Source organism: Emydura macquarii, unplaced genomic scaffold (genome assembly GCF_026122565.2).
Source record: "Emydura macquarii macquarii isolate MOO-44397 ecotype Brisbane River unplaced genomic scaffold, CSIRO-AGI_Emac_v2 contig_1146, whole genome shotgun sequence".
NCBI lineage: Eukaryota > Metazoa > Chordata > Testudines > Chelidae > Emydura > Emydura macquarii.
In genome coordinates, this window is record NW_027131283.1 from 13,364,514 (window position 1) to 13,383,654 (window position 19,141).

A 19,141-nucleotide genomic window follows, 5' to 3' on the forward strand; every position below is an offset into this window, starting at 1 on the left:
CTAGTTTTAAGTAACTCCTGTTTGATTAATATTTGACATGACATTTTAAAGCCTTGAAAAAGCAAATGGATTTCAAGCACATTTTTTCTTGTACAACAATGCACTAGAAGGTGTTTATGTATCTTGAAGTTTATACATATAAACATATGTATATAGTGGAGTATTTCAATATGGCTCTGGAGACATATTGTGCAGCAGAAGGATAAAAAGTAATTTTAGAAAATGGACTGTTCTCTGATACGGTAGTATATTCAGTATTTTGCTGAATCCCTCTAGATAATGTATTTTGACAAAATGTGCCGAATCTGGAATGTCATATCCCAACATCTTTGAATTTCAGGGTAGATCACATACAAATTCTATTCCTATGGTTTTGATTCTGTCTTTGTGCAAAATTGGAAAGGACACATTTTTCCTTTCTGGTTGAGAATAGGCTAAAGCTCTCTGGTTCCATGTGAGGAGTACAGTTTGTATGTATTGGTAGATACTTATATTAGACAAAATTGAACAGGAAACAACTGTTATGAAATTTCATCCTAAAAAGGTGGAAATATCACAGGAGGAAGAGATGTTCTTGTGAGATTTCATCATTCAGGATGGTGGAAATTGCATGATAGCTGTTCATGTGGCAAAATTTTTGCCATCTTGGGGCAAAATCTTGAAAGAGCAGGTTTGAGAAATGTTGGTACCATCAAATTCAAACAAACCTTAGCTCTGACATTGCCTCAAACAAACAAAGCCTCATCTTCTATTATTGTCTTGATTCCTATACAAGGATGAAGGCTTTATCCAGGTTACATCTCCTTCAGATGGAAACTAATATTTTTGTTGTCTTAGCTTCCTTTTGAAATAAGGACATCCCTGATCACCATTGTCTTTCCCTTGTAGACTTTTCCAGTTAATGCTCAGGAATTGTGTAATCATTGAATCATTTTTTTTATCTTCAAAGTCTAACATATAACTGTAACCTGAGAGCCTGCTGCTGGAGTCAGTGGAGCAGATTGCTGGAATGTTGCTAATAAATATTTAATCTATTCTTTTGTATGTGAATCTGGATATATTTCCCATAAGACAGGATACAGACATAGGTTACAGTTGTAGCAGATAGCTAATATACCTTTTAAAATGTTGGAGTACTCTGATTTGAAGTCAGTATGAAGTTTGATTTATCAGTAAGAAGGTAACAGGGAGTCCAAAAGTAGTTTCTCAGACACCCTTTATGATCGGTTTGCAGTTTTTATCTAATTATAAAATCTTCCATTAATGTTTCTCATTCCATGAGTACTAAGCACTCTCTGTGTTCTGGTGACATCTTCTGGATGAGGTTGCCTGTAGAAGGAATAATCAATATATGTCTTCTTATAACAGTCTCCTTTTTTTTTTTGTAGCCTTCTCTGTGCTGGCTTCTGACACAATATGGTGAGGGGCTGGAATGAAATATGTCTGCCCAGTGTCATTTGTTAGTATCTGATTCATAATTGATTAACTGATTTTACTCTTAATAGTGTAAAAGAAAATTCCTTTTAAAAAATCCAAATGCTAACAAAAGGTACATGAATACTGTCCAGCTCCTAAATGCTTTGAAATCACTTTAGCATCCAACTGCAATCCAGATTTTAAGAAAGATAAAGCATCACATCTGCGAATTGTTTCTTTCTAATCGGAGGCAGTGTAGTCCAGAGGATAGAGCAGACTTGAAATTGGGAGACTTGGGCTTTGTATTCCCAACTCTTCCTTTGACCTACAGTGTGACTTTAGGCAAATCACTTGACCTTTCTTTCCCTCAGTTTCATCAACTGTAAAATGAAGAAAATCAGATGTACTCACCTTTTTGTAAAGCACTTAAAATCTACAGATAAAAAGCATTTTTTTTAGTGCTGAGCAGTATTCTTTCTATCTGGCAGAAATCAAGGGTGGGCTTTTAAGCATTGACCTAACTCTTCTTTTGAAGTTAGTATTAAAACTCTCATGGATTTCACTGGGAGCAGAGCTAGGCCACAACTTAGTGGTTTTGAAAACCCCACTGCAAATGTGCAATCAATACACACAAGAAGGGATCTATTAAAATTATATGAAAATGTGTATGAATAAACGCTGGTTCCTAGAACACTAGTTCTCAACACTTCCCATACCAGAAATGCCCCGGAACCCACCTCCATTCCTTTTTAGCCACCTGGGAAAAACAGGATGGTTGCAATTCCAGAAATCAGACTGCAACCTCCAGGCTGAGAACCCATGTTTTATTCTGCCCCTGTAAGCAAGGATTCAGAGCAAGCCAATGCTGGTCAGTATTCTGCATGGGCAGAGTCACTTTCAATAAAGAAAATCCTTCACTCTTCTCTGAACTCAAATACGTGATTCAAAACTTTGCCATGTGAAACCAGTGAATTTCATTCTGTTTGTATGAGGAGCTGCTTGTATTGAGAGCTCACTTCTTCACATAAAATAGGAAAGAAGCATGCATTGGGTTTACATTTAATAAAATTCACAATTTTTACAACCTCAAATACTTTTTACAGTTCTACTGACCTCCTTTATGCCACTAAAGCTTCCTGGAGAACCAAACAAAGTTGGTGTGGAGTGAAATAGACCGGATTCTAATTGTAAAGCCACAGTATTTTCCTGTCATGGCCTGGGCACCTCCAGTAGTGCAATGTAGTGATACCAATACAACCTGTCTGAAAGAACAGACTGTTGAAAGTACGAAAACACATTTGGCCTCCAAATGTCTCAGTGCTCCCTCCTTCTAATGGCCATATGCATGCCCCAGAATCCTTTGCCAGCTGCTGCAACAACTCCTTTCAAATCCTGTGGTTCATGTGTGGGTCTGAGACATTGTCTGACATTATCCAAATAGGTCATGTCAGGCTGCAAGGGACAGAGTCACAGACAACTGCAGAAAGGAAGGTTGTTTGGATTGACCTGGTGCCTAGCTTCATGGAGTAGTGCAGTGAGCATGTACTGTAATCCAGTTAAATTCCCACTGAGGGGAGAAGCAGCTGGAGGCAGGGCAGGGAGACAGAAAAAACAACATGGGGCAGACTGCAGAAAAATGACAAATTCCATGACAAATATGTTCCATTTTGTGGTATCATAGAAAAATGTTAGATCCCATGGACAACAGGTTCATAACATCCACAGGCCTTGACTGAGATTAATACGGCAGATCACACATTTTAGAACTACTGTTTTTCAGGTTGTCTCCTGCTTCAGACAGGAGTCACTGCATCAGTTTACATTCAGCTCAGATTTTTGAGATATCTCTACAGCCATAAGGGCTAAAAACTTGATAGCCAAAAATGTCAAAATGTGTTAGCATTAACTATTAGACTATCCAGTATTATAATAGTTAATGCGAACAAATTTTGGAAGGCCTATTAAATCTCCTGCATCAGTCAGTCTCTTATCAGAGTTTGAGATGACCTAACTGGGGGAAGGGGAGGTTATCGAACATCTGCCTATTGCAAGGTTTCTACACCACCTTCTGATGCGCCTGATTCTAGTCACATTCATATACTAAAGTTGATAGCCCTCTGGTCTCACCCAGTGTGGCAATTCCTGTATTCATATGTCACTAGAAACCACACTTTTGTTTTTCAAAATGAAAGGATAGGAAAGGGAGCAAAATTGTGTTGTAGGGGTTAAGGTGGTGGTTGCAATCTCCCTGACACTTTTTCATAATACATTGTTTGATCATAGTATAAAAACTCATCGATGAACCAATTTTTCTCCTAATATAAGTCCTCTAAAATCAATGGAATTACACCATGGATAAATTATGCCTAGTATATTTCACACAGCTCATGTCAAATAATTCCAGGAAGTTTTGAGGGCCTATTACCCACAAAGAACCAGTGAAAGTGCCTTAAACTGAAAATATATTTATGGTACAGCCCTTAGGAATGTAATAGAGAATGATAATCTTTCTATAGATTTTAAGCAAACATACATTTCATCATCTGGGAAACAGCCTAATTCAGAGTCTGTTGAAGTCAATAGGAGTCTTTCCGTTGGTTTCAATGAGCTTTGGGTGAGGCTCATAATTCTCTTCAATTCCATAGGATTGTTGAACAATTCTAATGAAAGGATAGTCTCAAAGTGTATAGATTTTTAGAAAAATTTCTATAGAACGCTGTTGGTTTAATCTCTCCTCAATTCTACAGGACTCCTCTTCTGTAAGGTAAAACTGTTGCACCTTGGTCTTCTGGGATTGCTCTTTCACATTTGCTGTCTCTTTTATCTAGAACTTTTTCACAGAAATTAGAGATAGAAAAGACACGTACTTCTTTGAGTGCTTGCTCATGTCTATTCCTATGTAGGTGCCTGCGCATGCTGCATGCACTGCCTCCTGAAGCTTTTTCCTAGTGTATGTCCCAGGTTGGCTCTGAAGCCCCCTGGAGTGGCGCCCTCATGGCACGGTATATAGGGAACTGTCACCCCACCATCCCCTCAGTTCTTTCCATCAGTGATAGTCGCTAGAACGCTATTCCTCTCTTGCTCTGCAAGCAGTGCCTTTGGTGGTTGTGCCTGTAATTAAGTGTAAATAGTTAGTATTGTAGTGTAAATAGTTAAGTACCATAGATTAGATTAGTTTAACTCAGTGGTACCCAACCTTTTTGGCTTGAGGGACACAGATATAATTTTTACTACCCTGAACGGCCACCAGTCTCTGCCAGCAGTCCGCCGTGCCCCCCCGCAGCCAGATAGAAGTTCAGCAAGGAGGCTCTCCTGTTCCCCTGGCTGCAGCAGGGAAACCGCAAGCGTCCTGTGTCCCCATGCACTCCACCTGGGTCCCTAGGCAGTGGCTCTCTTCTGCAGCCAGTGGGAGTGGAGTGATGGGCCACTTTGAAAGCTCCCGTGGGCCACTTTTGACCCCTGGGCCACAGGTTGGGAACCACTGGTAACTTCTCCACTCTGTGCTGCTAACCCGCTGGGGGCTCCGGGGCCTGCCTCGGTTCCAGGGCTTCAAGCATCGTGTGACCTGTCCCAAGAAGATACCAGTGAACAATCCTCACGAGAACTGCCTGAAGTGCCTGAGAGAGGGACACGTGCCAGTGAAGTGCAGAATCTGCAAGAATTTCAGGCCCAGGACTAAAGAGAACAGGGACAGCAGACTGAAGTTCCTTCTAATAGAGGCCACACTTTGGCTGGTGTTGGAGTGCCAGCCAGACCCACTACCAAGCACTTCTTTGGTGAAAAGTGCACCGGGTTCCATCAGGGAGCCACAAATGATCTTGTGGTTAATACATTGAGCTGGATGGCAAGAACTTTGGGTTCTTCAAGAGCCCAGATCTATGTAGACTTTCTGTATGACCTTGGACAAATTTAATCTTTTTGTGCTTCGGTTCCATATTTAAAACTGAGGATAGTAATACTTCCCTTCTCTCCCTTTCTCTCTATCTTATCTATTTAGGTTGTAAGCTGTTCTCGGCAGGGGCTGTCTCTCATTATGTGTTTGTACAGCAGCTAGCACAAGGGGACCACAATCTTGGTTGGGGTTTCTAGGTGCTACAATAATATAAACAATATGACAATAGGCTCTTTGGTTAGCAACTTTTCTGAGCTGGCTTCTGAAATGGTGCTACTATTCTTTCAGGAGTATGCACCTAGTGTTTGCATGTGAGAATTTCCATAAAAGTATTTTAGGAGCAGATCTAGAAACAACAAAAGGAAAAAAAGTTACATGAAACTGCATAAATAATACATAACACTCCAATATCCAAACGGGTAATGCCTTTCATGTAGAAACCAAAGCATCTTTTTATATGTTGCCTGGAGTCTGTAGATTCTCTCATAAATCGTTGTTTTACTGTTTTAAATGAGAAATTATTTTAGCTTATCCTTGCCATTATACCATGTGTATATTGCATAAAATATGTCAGGGCTTTGCAGTATTTTTTTATTGGGATCTTTGAAGTGCTAGTCTGACCTTTTACTGACTTAACTACTGCTGATTTCTGTTGCATTATGGGGGGGAGAAGGGGGGAATCAAGACCTTATATGCTGTTCCTGACTGTATTTATATGTGAGGGTTCACCCTGATGACTTTCTAAAAATTTGTCTAATGCTCCTGTGTCCAGAAAATGTGTAGCAAAAGATATTAGTTGCAATTCTTTTTCCTAAGATTCTTGCAAACGGGAAAGGTCTTAGAAAGGTTATTCTACAATTGTGCTCCATGTAGAAGTCCATTAGATGAATAATACATGTTGCTCTGAAAGATGTGTAATTCAAACAGAATACATTGAACAAGAAACTGTGTAAGTGGCAATTAATTTCTTGTATTTGAGGTACCAATTTTATCATTCAGAAGCTAAAGTGCTTGAAGATTTTGATGTTCTCCAGAGGTGGTATGCTTTGCATTGAATAAGTTATTTTATAAAATATGGCACTACTGTGAGTTTTAAAAATTTCCTTATTAATTTAGCAAGACCAGTTGAGCCAGATTGATTGATTGTTATGCTGGTGTAAATGTGGAGTAACTCCACTGAATTCAGTGGTGCTATGACCCTAAGTGCAAGGCCTCAGATGTTATTAGTGTCAGAAATTGATTGAAAAATCTGAAATTCCTGTCTCCCAGACCTGAACTCAAAGAACAATGGGTTTGGAGATTGCCAGTAACAGTCATGATGAAGATTTGTGCTTGTTGTGTAGTAGCTCATACATGTTTTTAACTAAACTTCTGAAATGTATTATTGTTTCTAGCATCTTTTTAAAGAAAGCAAGGTTGTGAAATAGCATATGAACTTGATTAGCTAGCAAAGTAACTAATCTTTTTGTTTTGATTGTGCTTTATAGTGGAAGCCTTGTTTCGTGTGTAGGTTACTTTATGAATATCTTCACATGACACACACTGAATGTCTGTTTGTATACAGATACTTGGATTGCTCTGAACCTAACCCTTGTCTCAGAAAAGATTAAAGCCTCATGCATATTTTAAAAGAAATAAATTTGGGTCATTCAACAGAAATGTTGGCTTAAAGAACAGAGCAACTTACTCTTCCCCATGGAAAGAACTCCTCTCTGCAGTTCATCAATACTCTTTATCCTGTCTCTCATAAAAGGGTCCTGAAAATACAGTGAGGAAGAGATGGAGTCGGTTACCCAAATGCTAGCATATGCAACGTACATGCTCTTGTTAATCTGACTATAAAAGAGAAAAGGATGTAAATTACCATAATGGGCAGGTTTGCCTGAAGAATTGCTCTTCCATTCAAAGAGAGTGGATGAGCCAGGGAGAAAGAATGGAAGGGGTAGGACTTGAGAGGTGTAATTACTGCCCTTCATCCCTAAACAAAAATTCCTGGGAAAGGCAGTAGAGATTGGGACTAATTTATCCTTTCGGTGGAGGCACCCCACATTCTGGGGTCATCTGAGAGTGTGGGAATAGTTGGTAGCACAGGTCTAATGGAGCCAGGATGCAGGGCAGCTTTCAGAGCCAGAGATCATGCAGAACCCTAGGCCCTCTGCATGCATGGTCCCGGCTTCTCGTGGATCCTGTAGGATACACCAAGTTTAGGGTGGCCTTTTCCTCAGACTGATAAATCCCATCCCTCAGATGCACAATGTAAGGGGTTCTACTGTCTCCTAGTTTGCTCCTGTTGGTTTTCTTGCAAGGGCGAGGATGTGTCAATAGACATTATTACTAAATGCTTAGCATTGGAATATTGCAAAATAATCTCATTGCAGGCACTTGGGCTATTACAGCTTGTTGAATTAAAAACATTGCATTGTCCATGCATCACCAGCTGTAACACTTTCTTGTAAGGAACTTGACCACATCTGATCACTCTCAATATTGTTACAAACTAAAACTTCATTGTAAGCAGATGAGTCACTCACTTCTCTTCTTCCCTTTGATAAAGGGGCTGACCAGGTTCCCTCTCACCTCAATTTTGCCATTGATCCCAATAACCTTGTGTGCCTGTTGATTTCTTATCATAAAGAGGCTTTATTTATGTAGGTCTGATTTATTTTGCCCTGTGTCAGAGATCAGTATTAGAATGGTAAGAGTTACAGGCTGGATACGTGGCTGGTTTGTACAAATATAGCAGTGTTAGGGCAAGCAAACCTGCAGTTGTTCTTATAATGGTAAATTAGAGTTAAGACCAATGGCTAATTTATAAAAACATCTTCCTTGTGAGAGAAATAGAATAGCTATTTGAGTGACCAGATTAGTGATCGCATCAATAATTTAGCTGACAGGGCAATCACTAGACTAAATTATCCTTGGTGATTAATTACTTAAACTCTCTAATCGTTCCCACACTATAAAGTCCAAGAAGTTGGATAATTTCTTTGGTTATGAAGTTGGGAATCATGAACAGGAAATGAAGTGTGCAGGATGCGAGGTGGCTTGATAAATCTGGCAGAAATGTACTTGGAATTAGTTGGAATAATCACTAGGACCCTGTCCAAGGAATGGGAAGATGGTTTGTGAAATAGTAAAAGGCTTGTGGGGGAAAGGGGGGAAGTTGATGAGAGAGAGAGGGCCACAGAGCACCAGGAGTGTGTTAGAGGATCAAAAAAATGATGCGAGAGCCTGAGTCTCAATTGTGGAGAGGTGGGAATGGCTGCAGGTTTCTCAGAGGCTCCAAACATTCTTCTGATAGGCTGGCGGAGAGCTTCAGGGGCTTTGTTTCGAAAAAAAGTTTTGAATTTCCCAAGATGTTTATCCAAACTGATTTGCCAAATCCTTTGAGACTTCCCATCGCTATATATGGTCTCGCTTAACTAGAGAATTAACCAGAATGAGAACCTACGTTATCAGGAAGAACAACACACTTAAATACCCAGATCTGCAATGAGAACAGGGTAGAGACACAACATTACAAAGGAAAGTGTAAATTGCATAAATGTCTTTTCAAGTTTGCCTCAGTGTGAAAGTCACTTTTCAAGAGAACGGTCTCTTTTCACTCCAGTGCCCTCTCTGCTGTTCTCTTTTAGAGGATGACTGACTATTATTGATGACAGCACAGAGGGCAGGTCTAGACTACTCTTAAGTCGATGTAACTTACATCGATCAGGGGTGTGAAAAAGCCATCCCTCTGCATGACGTAAGTTACAGGGACCTAAGCGCTGTCCACAATGGTGCTACCTCAGCAGGAAATGTTCTCCCATCGATACAGCTTTCCACCTCTCATGGAAGTGGAGTAATTATGCCAATGGGAGAGCTGTCTCCTGTTGGCATACAATGTCTTCACCAGACATGCTGCAGTGATGCTTCTGTGCCAATGTAGCGCTTCTAGTTTAGACTAGCCCTGAGAATTACAGTAGAACCTCAAAGATACCAATGCTGGAGTTACGGACTGACTAGTCAACCGCACACCATGTGGAACCAGAAGTAAATAGTCAAGCAGAACCGCCTCCCCACGCCCCCAAAAAGAGCAAATACTGTACTGGGCCTGGATTGCATCTTAAAGGTAGGCACATCTGGGCTGCCTGTCCCCAGAAGACACTGAGGTTTACAGGCACTGCTGCCAGCCTGAGCAGACAGAGCAGGAGCAGCACTGGGGTCTGCCCCACCTCCCACTTCGGCCTGGAGGCGGGGGCAAGCTTCCAAGCTCAGTCTGAGCCTAGAAAAGAAGCTGCTGTAATTGCAAAGAAGTTGTGGCCTGGAGCATGACCTGCTGGAGCTGGTGCCCAAACTGCGGCCAAACCACCTTGTGCTCTGGAAGAGCATCTCAGTTTTCAAGGGCCACAGCCTGCACCATGCGTGCACTGGTGCTGCCCACGCTTTGCCCCTGGCTGTGCTCCTGGGTCCGCATTTTGTTCAGAGTTACGAATATTTCCAAGTTATGAACAACCTCCCTTCCTGAGGTGTTCAGATCTTTGCAGTTCTTCTGTACCTTATCCAAAGTTTGATAATGCCATGTTCGTTCTTATGCTTGTGGTGCTCCAGGCTTACTAGGCTCCCGCTTTGCAGGTCCTATCCGGCAGCATACTTTACTGAGCAATAAGTGAGGTACGTACAGCAACTGCATGTAAAGGGCTGTATTCCAAATGTTTGTGCATTTTGTGCTCATAAACATCTGCCTTGGCATGTGCTAGTCTTTGCACGACAGGATGGGTAGCTGTGCATTCCTATGGGAAGATAGGGTGCAGGTTCGTTGCTGCATCCATATACATTCATCAAACTGGCCCAGAGTTCTCAAAATTGGCCCATAGCTTATATAGTTTCACTGTAGGGCTTTCAGGTATGTTTTTTGTGGGGGTTTTTTTTTTGTTCTCCTCCCCTCTTCTGCCCTCCCCCAAACATACTCGTTAATGGATGCTGTCTTCCTCAAGGGACAGGAGGCAGCTGATTATGGTCTATGTCTTTGGAACACACTGTGTCTCAGTGAAGCTTATAGGAATGAGAGGTTTTCATAAGGTATCAAACAGGTTGGTTTTGACTTAGCAAAGCTTTTGATGAAACTTCTCTAGTCTTTTCCTGATCTCTTTTATCTCCCTTTGGAAAAAGAATAGGATCTGCTTGTTAGAAAGATTTTGATGAAATGTACTTTCTTCTCTTTGAATTATTAAGCTGTATTGCACAGGCAAGAAGTTCAGCTTTTCTTGGCACAAGATATTTGGTATTGTTCTGACATCGAGTCTTTATTCCTCTGATGAATTCATTTTATTTCCAGTTGAATTTAATATGATGAATTTTTAACAACTGTCCTCTGGCCATCTTTTCCCAATTTGATTTTTATTTTAAAGAAACATTTTTTTTAATGTAGAAGAGTTCCAGAGGGGTAGCCATATTAGTCTGTATACAGCAAAAGCAACGAGAGATAAATGGACACAAATCAGACATAAAAAATAACATCCATGAACCAGTTGGAGAACACTTCAATCTCCCAGGGCACTCTGTCGCTGACCAGAAAGTTGCTGTACTTCTACAAAAAAACTTCAAAAACAGACTTCAAAGAGAAACTGCTTAGTTAGAAATTATCTGCAAACTTGACACATTCAAACTGGGTTTAAACAGGGATTTGGAATGGCTATCTCATTACAAGAAGTAATTTGCTCTGATCACCCATTCTCACCTCCTACTCAATGGTAGTCATTAGGCCTCAAGTACCCGGCTTTTATCCACCTACCCCATTATTATCTATGCCCTTGGATATGTATATGTTGCCTCCTATATATGTTACCTATTTGCTGTATCATTTCTACCCACTGCATCTGAGGAAGTGAGCTGAAGCTCACGAAAGCTTATGCCTGCTGAAATTAAATTTGTTAGTCTTTAAAGTGCTACAGAACTCTTGTTGTTTTTGTTTTTAATATTAATCCAAAGAAAGATTCCTTCATATTTAACCAGATTCCTGTTTCATTCTCGTATTTGTAATGATGTCAGTCTTAAACCTATTGGCAAATTAAAGTGATTCAAATTATTTCCCTGTTTTGTTTTGTTTTTTTCAAACACCCTGCTGTTCCTATAGAGAGAATGACAAGTTTTCTTCCTTGAGTTAGATTCACAAAGAAATTCAGGGTGGTAACTTCTAGGTGTCCAGAAAATCATGGTGATTCACAAAGCCTGAATTTATTGCCTAGGCTCCCTATAACAGTGAATGGGGAGGGAGAGATGCCTCAGAATGGGATTCACAAAAGCCACCATGGGAGGTGGTTTGTCATCTAAACTAGCTAATGGGATGTGCCAAACCAAGCAGGGTGTGCTAAACCTTGTCCAGTCTCAGAGGTAGGCAGCTAGGTCCAGGCTACAGGAAGCCCACCTCCCTCTGCTTGAGATTTTCAGCCCCAAACCCTCTCTGGACATATTGGTTGGTGGCTCTTTCACAGAGCAATAGGAACAGCCATGTACCTGGCGTGGTTCATGACCTCTCCCAACACCTGCTCCTTCCCTGGTGAGAGGGAGACCTTGGTTCATATTTACATCAAATGCGCCAGGTTCCAGCCCCTCCAGAACCTCCTCAAGTGCTGGCTGCATTTTCCCCCACCACTTCCTTCTTTATACACACCCTATTCATGGCCCCACTAAGTTGCAAGATTGCCTCATCAACTTCCTCCTGGTGCTGGCCAGGATGGCTGTCCACCATACCAGGAGGAAGAAGCTGAATGTGCAGATTCTTGGTCAAATCCCTTCTCCTCTTCAGGTAGAAGGGGAGGGCTTAGACGAAGGCTCTCCCAGATCTCAGGTGACTAATGTAACCACTATGCTAGAAGTTATGAGGGAGATCTTCTCCTCTTCCCCCCGTTTTGGGTAAATTTGCCATTAGGGGCCCAATCCCATTGGCAAGGTCTGATCATGCCTACTGGGTCATGCCTGCAGGTGAGTTACGTGGTGGGACGTCTAACTTCCCGAAGTTTGTGCATTGCTCTGAGTCTTAGGTGACTGGATGCCTGGCATGGGGATGCAGTTCACATGCACAGAGGCAGAAACATAGGTGCTTAGAGAACTTTTACTGCAAAGATTTAGGCACCAAGGTATTTTAAGCACCTACAAGATTCAGAGGGCAGCTAAGTGGGGGTTTTATGAATCCTACTGGGACCCGCTTCTGGCATTTAAGTGCCTAAAAATGCCCTAAGTCCTTTTGTGAATCCAGCCCTTCTTTGTCAACTTGCCAAATGCTCTTGCCCATTTTAGTAAGTGATGGTAAAGCTGCTGTCAGGTTCAGAGGTGGGTCTGAGTGAAAACCTCAGTTCTAAACACTCCCAAATGCTAAGGCATTTGAAATACAAATCTGAATTTTGAAATTGGAACCCACCTTTACATTAGCTAATGCACAACATTTCTCTGACTGGCCACCCCCAATTTGTATAACTTCCCTCTACAAGATGGACTGTCTCGCTCAAGTGTGTGATGATGTTGCCTTCTGTTGACAAAACTGCAGTACTGACATAGGTAGGTGTGATGGGGTGACTGCCCCATGACCTTCTAGAGAAGGGGGAAAAACAATTAGTCATGCTTTGCTGCTGGGAGTGACTGACTAATTGCATCCCAGCCAGAGGCGGCAGAGCTAGCTAAGGACCCATTAGATTCAATGCAGTGCCGTATAGTTTCTCACTTATTTAGGGGAGAGTTATGGAATTGATCCTTGGTCAACTAGTATTCTCCCCTGGTCATTGGTAAAAGGGAGCCACATTTGATCAAGATCTCTGACTTGATCTGTTGCTTTGGTAAATGACCTCTTCCTGGGGTTGTTTCTTCTTTCTTGCCATTTTCCTATTTGGGGTTGGTGGCTTTCATAGCCTTCTTTCAAAACTCATGATTGTATGCCAGACTGTCATGCAGATAGGTCTCTCTCAGGTCCATTGATACCTAGTCTTTGGTCTCCCATTTGGTCGTCATCTGTCCATAATAAGGAGCCATTCTACTAACATAGCTCTCCAGTCTCAGCTGGATATGCCCTTACCAGCTATCTTAGCCTCCTTCACACCTTGTCATAATTTGAAGCAATCCACATTAGGCCACTTGCAACCTAATTTCATTTCCTATCATGGAGCGTCCAACCATTTGACCCTCTCAACATCTTCATTTCCATGGTAGAGAGGATACTGATTTCCTTTCTTGTGACTGGCCAAGTCTCTGTTCTGAACATTAAAAAGGGTCCAATTATAGTTTTAGGTCTGGTCTATCCTAGGCTGTTTTGTGGACTAAAGTCAGCTTTTCTTGAACAAAAAGTGCTGGTGTACACACTGGAATCTCTCCCCAGCAAAACTGCCCAGTTTTTTCAACAAAATAAAACCACCTTGATGAGAGGTATAGGGCTCATGTTGGCTTAGTTAGATACTGTGTCCCTCTTAGATTGACAAGAATGACAGTCCCATAGCCCATGTCACTGCTCTGTTGGAGAGGTGAAACTGACAAAAAAGGCCCACTGAGAGCTGAGCAGCTAGACACTGCTCCTGGCTGTGCTGGGGCAGCAGTGTCAATTTCACAGCTAAGCAATTTAATTGACAGGGGTGTTCCAGGGAGAAAGGGGCAGGGGGAGTGAGAAGAGAAACTGGGGCAGCTAGACTCCACTTCCCAGGGTGGGAAGCCCTGGGTGGCGTCCGCCTGGGAATGGGGAGGGGGAAAGCCCAGGGCTGGCTCCCAGTGGGGAACGGGCAGCCCAACAGGAGCCTTGTGGGGCTCCCAGCAGGGAGCTGAGAGACTGGGCACTCAGCTCCCCACACTGTGCCCCCCTTAAGTCAGTGGAAGTGCTTCTGGTGAGGATGCACTACATTGCCCCCGGGAGGGTAGTGTGGACATCAGCCACCCCAGTAATTAGTACGGTGGCTGAAAGTCAACCTATGTTAGGTCGACATTTTTCTAGTGTAGACAAGGCCTTATACACTCTTCCTTTTAACTTTATTGGCATTTTTTTTTTGGTCAGAGAACTGGAGTCAGCTCTCACCAGTTGAAGAATATGACTTTTGTATGATGCTCGACCTCACTCAGGAGGACAGCATCATCAGCAGCCATTGATCCTAGGTATTTACATTTTTCCACTCTTCTAAGCTCTCTGCCTATGATATCCTATATCGTGAGTCCTACTCTCGGTTTTTATAGAATGAACATGAACAAGCCCAAGTCCAGCCCACTCAAAATTGTGTTGCCACTGTTCAAAGTTGGCTTGCAGGGTCTTAATCTTCCATATTTATCACTAAGTCATCAGCGAACAGCATGTTCCAAGGTGGTTCCCTTTGTATATTCTCACCTATCACATCCATGACAACTGCAAACAAAAAACAACACTTTCCCCTGATGCAGGCCAATGGTTACTGGAAATTCTCTACTGTAGCCCTATTTAGTTTTGACAGCATTAGTCACTTCATCAGACACATCTTGGATAAGGTGGACATATCCTCCTGGCATGCCTCTCCATTGGAAATGCCACTAAACTAGTTCTTCTGGTACATGATCCTATGCCTTCCTCATGTCCACAAAGATCATACCCAGTTGCCATCTCTTTTTCTCTAAACTTCTGAGGATCCATAATGCAAATATGGCATCAATTATATTCTTCTCAGCATGAATCCATACTGACCCTTTCAAATTTCAACTAGTCTACATAGATGCTTTTCAGTAATCTTCTCCCATACTTTCATAGTATGGGACGTCAGCTTAATTGGGTAGTAATTAGCACAGTGTTATATCTTTAAGTTTAAAAAAGGCACCACAAATCTTTCACATCATTCACCTGGCATTGTCCCTTTCTGAGGAATACTGTTGAAGAAACTTGTAAGATACTGGATTTCTTCCCTTCCTGATGACTTCACTGCGTCCACTGGTACTTCATTTAGCACAGATGCACACCGCAACTTCTTCCTCTATCTGGCTAGTTTCCAGTTTGGCTTCCTTGGTCATCACTTTTTCAGAATTATCAGTCCAAATGTTGCTGATTCACCATTTGTTTGTAATACACCATATTAATTTCTAATGTAAGCTAACTCTTTCACATCCCTCCTCATTTTCTCTGTTGACTTGTTGAGTTTCTAGGTGGTCTTCTCTCCGTCATGTCCTCCTAGTGGATTATATAGCTCATCACAACCCATACTTTTAGCTGTCACTTCTTTTGGCCTCCTTTTTTGCTCCTGTATATGCCATCTTATCACTACTCAAGCCACTGGCCTACCAGTTTTTTTGAAGGTTACATTTTTTTCTTCAATGGATTCACCACCAAGTGTCTCTTATTCTTTTTTGGCAGTGGTTTCATCACTCCTAGGAATTCATATGCAGTTTCCAGAAAAGTTGACTTGAGTTTGAACCAGTTGTTCTTCATGCATTCCTGTGTGTAGTCAGGCAGTCTATATATTACTCCTTGTTTGAAGGTTTTTTCATTCCCATATTTAAGTTTCTACTATTTAGGCCTTTCCAGTGCCCAGGGGTTCAGGTGCTTCCAAAGTATCTGCGTTCTGAAGACCACTAGGGAAAGTCTGTGCTGTCCCACAATGCACTGGCCAGCTACTATCTTCAATTGATTATCTCTAATCTCTCTCTTATTATAAAAAAGGAACTCAATTTGGGACTTGCATCCTCTACCAGTATAAGTTATGGGATGGCTTTCCCTCCTCTGAAAGAGTTTGTTTGCAATTGACAAGGCTGTAGAATTGTTTCCTCCTCTTGAGTTTCTGGTTCCAAAGTCATGCCCTTCATGGACTATTTCATATTCACATTCACAGTTCTAACATATGCATTTAGATCTACTCCAATAATTGCCTTCTGATTGGGTGGTATGTTTCCAGCAAGGCACAACAACTCAAATCACTCTTTTTACCTTTTGATCCTCTCCCACTTATTATATGGATAGTTACATCTTCACAATACAGGTTTACAGTCGTCAGTTGGTCTGACCTTCTCACAACCACTATCCTATGCCTCTGTATGGTTTCAATCATAATAATTCCATTAAACCTCCCGAATTTTGTAGCCCTACATCAGCATCTTGGCTTTGCAACCTTTCCATTTGGTCTGTTGTACACATGCCATATTTATTCTTCAAGAGACTTCACGTAGCTCCAAACTTCTTCAAGTCAATGTTCCTACATTCCCGTTTACTAACTCTTTTAACTTTAGCAGTCCTTGCCCAGTTACTACAGTCAGACAAGGCTGTCGTATGCTGCTTGCGGGGAGCACCCTCGCCTTTTGGGGTTCACACAATCACATCTATTGGATGAGGTTTACAGGTCGGCTGTCCAAACCTGACACCTTTTTGGTTTGAAATTGGAGTTTTCCTCCTCCTCCTAGGTGCGCTGCTTGCCAAAGATGGTGAGTCCCACTTGCCCCAACAAGATTTATCCAGTGGTATAAGAAGTCTTTTACAATAGCATAATTTCATATATATTCTGAGCCTGTCATTTCATTAATGGAAACTGGGGGCATTTCTGTTGCAATTCTATGTTACATGGGTTAAAAAAAAATCAGTGAAAAAAATTAAATGAATTTCTAATACTCCTGAAGAGAGCCAGGTTGTCAGTCCTTAAGAATTAATTCTTCCATTTATCTAGCACCTAGACACTACAGCATTTCTGCACAGCACAGGAGGGAATCACCTCTCGGAAGGGGTGATAGTTCAGTCTTCATGGCAGTTTGGTCCTTTGCTTCTCTGAGACTGCAAAGAATGGGGATTTTTCACCTAGCTTTTTTGTGATCTCCTTATGCAGAATATTTATTTGTTCTCTTAAAAATTGAATAGAATGGCTCAGATAGTCACCCCAGCTATTTCATATGCTTAGTCCAACATCAATCACCATCACCAGCCGTTGACATGGAAAAGTAATATTAGGAAAATATTTAATGACTTTTAAGCTTTTTTTTTTTTTTTTTTTTTAAATGTAGTTTAGCAGCTGGGAACGTGGAGGGAAGGCCATCAGGACATCGGCTGTCTGCCGATCCCAGTCAGAGAGAACTCCTGAACTACATGACAGTTGCCTCATACAGCAAGGTGTTCAGATGCTACAGTGAAGTGAGATGTGTAAGCAGATCGCAGGGAAACAACAGTTATTTATGTATTTTGAGTACCTCATCATACTTGACCATGGAAGTATTTTTCCTTCATGCATAGTAGGTAGGTATAATGAAAAAATAGCCCATGCTAGAAACATACAAACCTAAAGCAAGAGATGTGTTTATGCCACAATCTGTCCTAATTTCCCAGGCATACAACCATAACGAAATGAATAGGGCTGCATGACGTAGATCAGGGCAGAATTTAGGCTTTAATTTGCTCCCTATTTTTTTAAATACAGGATTTATTTTAAATGTAATTATTTTATTCTATGTTTATTTTAAAAATCAGTATGATCAGGCATCTGGGTTTTATGACCCTGCAGGATCTTTTAAGCCTTTTGCAGTTCAGGCAATCAACTATTTCAAGCTGTTCCATGTGCTGACCTTCGAAGCTGGAGTAGCAGCAGCAGCTTGGGGTGAATCCAGTATTTTCTGCAAAGCCAGGATTTCAAGAAAACAATTTTCTTTTTAAATTAAAGAAAAGCTTTAAAGACTTCAGCCCCCGTTCCTTCAACTGTCACATCACGCGAACAGCTGTTGCTGAAATATCAGTTTTTGTGACGAGACCGGCTTCTGCTCAAATGGACAGCACTGCACACCATGATGTCTCAGACGGAGCCACATCCATTGTCTTGAAGGCTGCTTTACACCTCAGACATCTAGCTAGTCTTCAGTGCTGCAAACAGAATCCAGGCCTCTGAAACTGCCATGAAAATGTACTAGGCTGTATGCAAAAATATACTTGTGTATATCTTACTGTGGTGACTAAGTTTGAGTGGGAGGCTAGAAATGTTCAAGGCTGATATAATCAGTTTTAATTAAACGTTTAAACAATAATTGAACTAACCATCCCGTTACTTGTCTTCACTCTTTCATGGCCTGATTAATATAATGGAGGATAATGTGACTAATGAACTGATTGTCATGGTGTTATGTAGTAAAGCATGTCTCAGCCAGTCAGATTATGCCATCAATCTAAATCACTTCATAATGTTTCATTGCTTAGCAGAAGTCTAGGCAGTAGGGACATTGGTACAAATATAGGACAGCTTAATAGTGGATAGAATCTTTTTATTTTTTCAATAAAAGATGTAAACTCTCATCAGTCAGGGCAAAAAACCAGCCAGCAATTGCCTGAGTGAGAAAAAACATCCCCTTTGGGCAATTTTTTTTTTTTTTTTAAATTTTTCAGAAAGGATTTTTGTAGAACTGTTGCTATGGTTTGTGACGTAATGGCTTGAATCTGCCAATAATTTATATCGGACATAGAATTATTAGCAAGACAAGAGGGTAAGAACCGAATCCTGCCCTGTTAGCCACAGATGCTAAGACGACGACAAGCTGTCAGCTAGACTAACACTTCGAATATTATCCCAAAATGAACAGATCATCACTCAGATAAGAGGGTTGCAGATGTGAGCTGAACACTTCAAGTGGTGTAACTATATCATGAAAGCGATATGTGGGCTGATCTGATACAGAAGTGGAGGAAAAGAGCAGGCACTGATGCTCAGTTGAAGGCAGAGGCAGGGTGGGGGTGGGAGCAGAGATGGAAAATGTGGCTTTATTTAAGGAGCCAAAAGAAATAATGGCCTTTGTTGGAAATACTGGACTAGACAGAACGTCGGTCACTTTGGAAACTCTACAGATTCTGCCCTTAAATATGGATGAACCCAAATAGATGAGTAGGTATTTTCCATCCCTACC

At 41.4% G+C, this 19,141-nt stretch overlaps 1 long non-coding RNA gene across 2 annotated transcripts in view; it reads left to right on the top strand.

Annotated features, from left to right (window-relative positions):
• Positions 1–18,774, top strand: part of LOC137152123 (uncharacterized) — a 31,556-nt gene extending 12,782 nt beyond the window's left edge. For both annotated transcript variants that reach the window (XR_010919433.1, XR_010919434.1), the window contains exons 3-4: positions 17,264–17,492; positions 17,758–18,774. This is a non-coding gene — a long non-coding RNA (uncharacterized lncRNA). The remainder of the gene's footprint in view (positions 1–17,263; positions 17,493–17,757) is intronic.
• The last annotated feature ends 367 nt before the right edge of the window (positions 18,775–19,141 follow it).